The sequence below is a fragment of the Pteropus vampyrus genome, unplaced genomic scaffold, assembly GCF_000151845.1.
Source record: "Pteropus vampyrus isolate Shadow unplaced genomic scaffold, Pvam_2.0 Scaffold23, whole genome shotgun sequence".
Lineage (NCBI taxonomy): Eukaryota > Metazoa > Chordata > Mammalia > Chiroptera > Pteropodidae > Pteropus > Pteropus vampyrus.
The window spans coordinates 4,078,919-4,086,771 of record NW_011888804.1 but is presented as its reverse complement, the minus strand read 5'-3'; positions in this window follow the sequence as shown (position 1 = coordinate 4,086,771).

The following is a 7,853-nucleotide window of genomic DNA, read 5'->3' as shown; positions in this document are numbered from 1 at the left end:
CCACAGGAAGCAGGCTTTGATCATATTAGAAGCGACAAGATAGTGAAGGGATGGGGCTCTAAAGGCATGTGCTCTATGCTGCATGCCTGTGTGTGTGCGTGGTGTGTGTACTTGGTGACTGTTGCTATGCCTGATCATACATTGTGTATATGCCCGTGTATGTTACACCCGATGCCTACTTGCATAGATGTCACACATGGCACACATACGTGTCCGTGTGTGCATACCTGTTATTTTCATCTGGGCTTATTTGTATAAGCTCTGTGACATGTGTGTGCATTTAACAGTGGATTATTATTTATAATTTGTATAATCTGAATACCACAGTATATTTAACGCATTTGCATTTACTGTGTTATTGGTAAAGATTCTGCACAGGATGTAGGGGTGTGTGTGTGTGTATAATGGGAAGATAGTACATAGAATGTGCATTATTACATAGACAGAGAATCTCATTATACGGGTTTATTTGTTGAACAAAACCCGTCAGTTTTGTTTGTGTGCACACACGTGTGTGTGTGTGCGTGTGGGAGGGTGTTACCCCTGTGTCTCTTTCCACAGGCCACACACCGCATTTGCATGTTGGTGTCTGTCTAATGCACTCACACAGCCTCCCCTGCCCCCTCCCCACGCCTGTTTGTAAAGACACCCGGCATAATGTGGATGAATGTGTGAATGTGTGTGTGTGTTTGCCTTTTATTTTGTTCACTGTTCTGTGACAACAGAATGCTTTCCCCCGCTTACCTCCTCTTCCACATTGCAATCCTTTGGGGGATATCAAGGGCAAGCCAGAGAAGGGTTACCTGGAGAAAAGGGTTGCTAAGCAACGAAACACCCACCACCCCCGAGCACCACCAACCCAAAACTCCGTTCCAGGCCTGCAACCAGATTAGCATATTAATGAGGCTGTAATTTCCCCCGAATTGTCTGCTCGTACACACTCAACTCACAGCACACTGGCCCAGGAGTTTGCTATGCAAATAAACTGGTTTTACAGACTGCGACTTAATTAACTCATCAAGTTCATCCTCCTAACAGAAAAGGCAGACGAACTACAGATTAATGAACCTGTGTTTGCTCGCCCCTCTCTCTCTCCCCTGCCACAGCAAGCTGCCTTTCTCTTTTTATGGCCCGTTTCTCTTCCTTCTCCTCCCGAACCTGGCAGCTACCCCAAAACCCACCTGGGGTTCTTCTCCACCTTCCTCTGGTGTTCCCCAGCCCCGCGTCCCCCACCCCCTAAGTAACTCTCTGTTCTCATTCCTACCTGGAGCCCCCAGGCCCCATACCCAGCTCTAAGGATCAAAGCCACGAGCCAGCTGATGGGAGGGAGGGTTGCAGAGGGCTGGAAATGGGGACACTGTTCCTTTAAAGAGAGGAGAGCACAGGCTTTATTTTTGACGCACAATTCATAGTTTAGCCCCAGCCCTGATATTCAATCAGCTGAATACAGACTCTGGGAGAAGAGGCATTCTTCCTGCCTGCGTGTTAATTAGAAACGCCAGTCCTGGCTGCCACCCGCACTAATCAACTTTCTCCACGTCTTGATGGAAGACGCACACCCAGGAGGGGTCTCTGAGACTCTTGGTGGAGAAGTTCTCGGTGCCCTGTATGGAGGAAGCTCCTTAGGAGGGAGGGAGTGGCTTTGAACGGTGGACCACCCCTCCTTAAATTCCTTTCTTTTCTCTCTAGGTTCACCCCTCACTGAGGTCTGGTGAGGTCTGGCATCATCTCCTCCAGGAAGCCTTCTCTGATTTGGTGAAATTCAGTGGGTGGATCTGAAACTGGAAGAGCGCCCTCTGTATGAAGATCAAGACACCTGCCACCCCACCCCGCCCCTCATCCCTGACCTCCACAGATGAGCCACTTAATGCCTTTCTGCCCCTCCTCAGATTTCTCTCTCTACGTTCAGGCCCTGTTATTTCTCACATAGATTACTGCACTCACATCCTGTATCAGTTCTCCCTCTCGGCATTTTATTTCCTTCCCTCTACCTTCACGGTGCCACCAGAGAAATAACCCAGGTCCCTCCCCTGCTCGAACACCTTTGATGGCTCCCTATGGCCCACAGAGCAAAATCCAAATGACACACAGTATCCTGGACCATCAGTGATGATAGTACCTTATCTCCCCCAGGTCGTCCCGGCACCCCAAATGTCTGCAGGTCAGAAATCTAAGTGAGTGTAAGGACGATCCGAAGCCTTTGTTAAAATGCAGATGATTCCTGTGCCCCTCCCTCTGAGATTCAGCTCCTGGAGGTCTGTGTTGGGCCAGAGAATCTGTCTTTAAATCTGTACATCAGGTGACGTGGAAGTTGTCATTCTCAGATGACTCTGTGAGAGACAAGGCCCTTTGCTGACTATTCTGAAAGTCCCTCTCCCCTCTACCTGATTAAACCCACTGGCCTTAGCACTCACTCTGGACTGGCCCTCCTTCTCCAGCAGCCACCTTGACCTCTCCCGTCTGGCGTTCCTCCCAGTGTTCCCCGTTAGGAATGCTGCCTGGACAGTGGTGAGTGGGGAACCTTCCCCTGGGTGCCCCAACCCCACGGGTCCCCTCACTCCTCCCATCTGTGAGCGGGAGGTGCCTGTGCAGCCCTTGGGGCTGCTGTGTGACTTTATGAACAGATTCAAGGTGGTGGTAGGTGGGGAGAGGGGTTAATTGTCCTTCGAAACCAGATGTTTAGAAATTTGGTAAAAAATTAATTCTCCCAAATGGTTATTCTTACTGTCAATCAATAAAGACCTTCCGTGAGAATGAAAAAGAAGGTGAGTCCTAGAGTCCAGCTTCCTGGGTTTGACCGACCTACCATCCCACCGCCCCCCTCGCTGTGTGACCTTGGGCAAGTGACTTACCGTCTCTGTGCCTTGGCTTTCCCATATGCAAAGAGGGACTAATGATAGTACCCAATTTCTAGGAGTAGAAACATGATTTTAAAACATCCAAAGAAAGTATCTGAGACACCCAGTCAGTGGTCGTTACTGTTGGAGTCGTCGTGCTCGACAATTCACCGTTTACCTCCCATCAGGATCAGGGGGTGCTGCCGGCTCTTTGCCAGCCAGGTATTTTGGTTTGGGTTTTCCTTTGAGGTCACTCCCTGCACCAAGTAGGTACTCAGCCAATGAATACTTTATTATAAAGCCAGGAGCAGCTGCGGGCAGGAGTACAGAGAAGCATCCTTCGTGCCTCCAAGCGGCTCTTACACTTAACACACACCCGCAGACAGACACACACGGACAGACACGATCAGACACGCACACAGACAGACGTGCTCCGACGTGCACCGATACAAACACAGAGACACACAGACAGACACGATCAGACACGCACACAGACAGACGTGCTCCGACGCGCACCGATACAAACACAGAGACACACAGACACATAAAGAAGACAGGAACACGCCTAGAGACACACATGCGCACCCAGATGAACAGACGCAGATACACTTTCCCATGCACAGACACAGACACACACGCACACGCACACAATGCCAGCCCTTTGTGTTCTCCCGTGCCAGAATCAGAGGCAGGGGCCATGGCAGCAGCTGCCTCCCCATCTCCGTAACAAGCCCGCATTTATTTGAAGAGTGTCAGGAGGTCACTCCTCACTAAATAGTGTCATTCCCTACCCGTCTCCCCCCAAGACTGACCCCCCCACCCACGCATTCATCATGCCCGCCTCTCCAGCCCCAGGGCCTCCCAGAGATCCTGGCGCTGGCCCCTTCTGCACGGAGGAGCAGCCACAGCCACACTGGGGGCTGGCCTCCGAATCCCTGCCCCCACCTCACAGATGAGAAGACAGAGGCGCAGAGAGGAGAGATGCATTCATTCATTCATTCATTCATTCATTCATTCAAGATCAGGTCGAGCCATTTGGAATCGTCATTTTGGGAAGGTTAAAAATGGTCAAATATCGGCCAATTCAAATTAATACTGAGTGAGTGGGTCTCTCCTGCCAAGCACTGGACGAGACCTGGAGACACAGGGATTGACCTGAAGCCAACATTTTCGTAGGTGAGTCAGAGAAGATGCAGAGGAAGGAATACACAAGCCACACACTCGGGGGTGGTAGTAAGCGCTATGAAGAAAAACGTACTGGGCGAGGGGAAGGGGCATCACGGGAGGGGGGACAGGCACAGTTCCCGACAAGGATGTCGACGAGGGCCTCTCTGGGAAGGGACATTTGAGCTGAGGCCTGAGTGAAGTGAGCTATCCGGGTCCAGAAGTTTTGCAAGCAGCAGGAGCAGCCAGTGCAAAGCCCAGGAGGGCGAGCGTGCGGGGTGCGAGAGACATCGGGGAGGCCGGGCTGGCTGGCGGGGCACAGGGATTGAGGGTGGTGGGGCAGGGAGGAGCCGGTATCATGGGCAGCTTGAATTTTATTCGGGTGTGTTGGGAGCCACCATCACCGAGAGCTCACAGAAGGAGAGCGATATGATCTGACATGTTAATAGCATCACGTGCAAAAGGATTGAACGCAGGGACTCGGAGATCTGCGTGTATGTGTTCGTTGTAGCCAAAAGGTGGAAATAACCTAAATGTTCATCCACGAATGGATAAAGGGATGGGATCCATCCATACAATGGCATCCTATTCAACCATAAACAGGAACGAAGCACTGATACATGCTACGGTGTGGTTGGACCTCGAAAGCATGATGCTTCGTGAAAGAAGCCAGACACAAAAGGACAAAAGTCGCATGATCCCACCTACGTGAAATCTCTAGACTGGTCAAAATCCATAGAGACAGGAAGGAGAAGAGAAGTTACCAGGAGCGGGGGGCGGGGCGGGGAGACCCGCAGCGGGGAAGTCAGTGGGAAGCCACAGGACACTTTACCCAAGGTATCTCGGTGATGCTGTTCGAACGGGGTCTCAAGCCCAGGCAGGACATTGGCCCCATGCCCTTCTTCGTGCCAGAAATGTCTGAATTTGAAGACTTCCAGGGTGGACCAGGGTCTGAGAGTCTGGGAACCCGTGCTCAGATTCCAGGTCTGGCCCCTGGCTGTGTAACCTTGGATCGGTGACCTAACCTCTCTAGGCCTCGTCCGCTGCATAGGAATCATAGTCGGGCTGGTCCCCATGCCTGGTGGCAGGAAGTCCTCTGTGAATGCTACTTAGCTGTGGCCACTGCACACCCTGCGTGTCCTTCTTTCTCCTCCCTCCACGATGGGCTTGGTGGGCATCCAACCCGCGAAGTCCCACGAGCTTCACGCTCTGCTGTCACTATAGTGAAATTCTTAATAATCGTTGAGCAAGGGCCCCCTCACTTTCCGCCTGCGCCAGCCGGTCCTGCCACCCTTCGTCCAGGCCCTCCCCGACAAAGGGAACCACTCTGTCCATTTCTAGTGCATGAGGAACTATTTCTAGAATTCCCAGCCAGGAGGAGCCAGGCCCAATAGGACAGCACAAACCTTATTCGTTTCTAATTTCACGACCCACCCCCTATTTTTAAAGTCTTTCCCGAAAGACTAGCAAAGGCAGGAAGGGGAACAAAAAGATAATGAGGAAAATACTCCAGATTCCCTTTAGCTCGATCCAGAGACTGGGCTGCCTTGGGGACCGGGACATGTGAGGAAGAGAAAGGCGGCTGCCATAAGGGGCTCTTGTCTGGAGACTCTCTGAGCTGGCTGCATATCCGAATCGCCAGGAAACGGGAAAAGTGGATTCTCTGGTCCCATGAGGAGTTTCTGATGACGACCGCTGCAGGTAAAGCCCTGACTCCCCTGGAGACCCCACGCACAGGGCCCTGCTGTCCTCCCCCACTAGCCTTCTCTTCTATCAAGATCACTCTGTCCCTGGATCTTCCCAGAGCTGGCTTCTTCGTCACCTCCTGAGGCCTGACTCCAAAGCAGGTCCCCAGCCCCCCATCGCTCTCCATCCAACAGCGGAGTTGGTTAACTTCGAAGCTCTGATCCCAGCATAACTTATTGGTGTCTTATTGTCTGCCTCCCCGACTAGAACGTGAGCTATGTAAGAGCCGGGACCAAGTCTGCCCCATCACCACAGTGGCCTTCCTGCCTAGCCCAGGGCCTGGCACATAGTAGGTGCTCAATAAACATCGGTCGCTACATAAATGAATGAATCTGAGTTTTCAGCCCTGGTGATTTGTCGCATCCAATCTGCGAGAGTCTGGGGACCGGTGATCTGGTTAGGTCACTGTCGGAATGCCCTCAACATCCCGTCAACCTTTTCTCGCACACGCCCAGTGACAGAAAGGCTCATCCCCTTGTGCTACAGCCCTACCAGTCGGCAAGACTGACCATCTACGGATGTTAAATCTGTTTCCCCGTAGCCTCTACCCACTGGCCCTTATTTGACCCTAGAGACCCCGCTGAGCCTCCAGCAAGCGGCAGCCTCTCAGACGCCTTCCAGTCTCGGGTCACAGCTCCCCAGGCTCTTCTACGATCCCTATTTCTAAGTTTCACTTCTCCTAAGGGAGGACCAGGATTTAACAGGAAGTAAGCCTGTTCTGGGCTAGACACCTTCCATTTATTATTCTTTGACGTCTGGCTTCGTCTCCAAAGTGGGCCACCATGAACTTGGAACTCTTCCTTAATCAGAGAGAAACGTATTTAAGAAGCAATCCGACTCAGCCATTTCTGAGAGATCTGCCTCCTCCCACATCACCCTCCCCGCAAAAAAAAGAAAAAAAAAGTGTTTTTTTTTTTTATGGTCTCGAAAGATATTAAGTAAAGAGGAGTGAAAGTCACAGAAAAGGCAGAGATGAAAGGATCTTTCTTCAAGATGCTAATAGTCTGATTCCAAAGAGAAAAGCAAATATGTGTCCTGGTTTGTGAGGTCCGCTGGGGGGTGGGGGGCTGTCACAGGCCCTGAGGGACACTCAGATCTGTAAAAGACGGAGTGAGAGACTTGTTTTCGGTTTGGGATTTTTCAGCACCAAGTCCTAGCTGTGTTGTTGAGAGAAGCACGTTGATCACAACAGGACTGAATATCTAAGTTGAAAAAAATGCTTTCTGACCCTTTGGAAGTTGTTTCTGCAGGTAGAGCTAGGACCTCAGAAACCCTGAAGAACCAGTTCCTCTGCAGGAGGGCCTTGGAGTGAGTTAGGTGTTCAGGTTACTCGAAAGTCTTCCTGAGAGGCCATGAACCTTTAGTATCATCTACAATGTTCACAGGAAACAACTCCAGAAAACATCCTGTCCCCACCCCAGGCCATTTGCCGGTGCTTTTTATCCAGCCTTCAGGCTGGGAGCATCGGCTTTAGTTAATACGCCCCAGAGAAGCAACTGGAGTGGTGGCTTGTCGGGCAAGAGAGAGGGTCACTTTCAGGAGCTCTAGAAAGGGGCCCAGAGAAATAGCTGCCAAACCTCCTGACCTCTCGCCAAGGATTCCACTGGCCAGACCCGCCTGGAAGTCAGCGGAGAGAGAGCCCATGGATACTGTCTGGATAGGTCAGCCTCCCGGAACACAGAGAGATGGAGAAGGGTGGACGGTGAATCTAAAAGAGCGAGAAGAACCCCCACACACACACACACACGCATGCACCCCTGTCCTTAGAGCAGTGCCTAGCACATAGCTGGAGCTCGATAAATATTTGATGAATAAAGAAGTGAGTGACCCTGGATCCAGCCTGGTCTAGTGACCTTGCATTTTTCCCGCCTTCGAATTTTGGTTCATGCTGGTCTCTTCTCCCTAGAATGCCCTCTGCTTCCCCTCTAAGTCATACCCCATCTTTCGGAGCACTACTCAAAGCCTACACCCCCTTCATGCTGAACAAAAGGAGCCAGACACAAAAGAATGCGTACTATATAATTCCATTTATATAAAGTTGTAGAAAATACATATTTGTCCATAGTGACCAAAAGCAGATCAGTGTTTGCCTAGGGATGGGGGCAG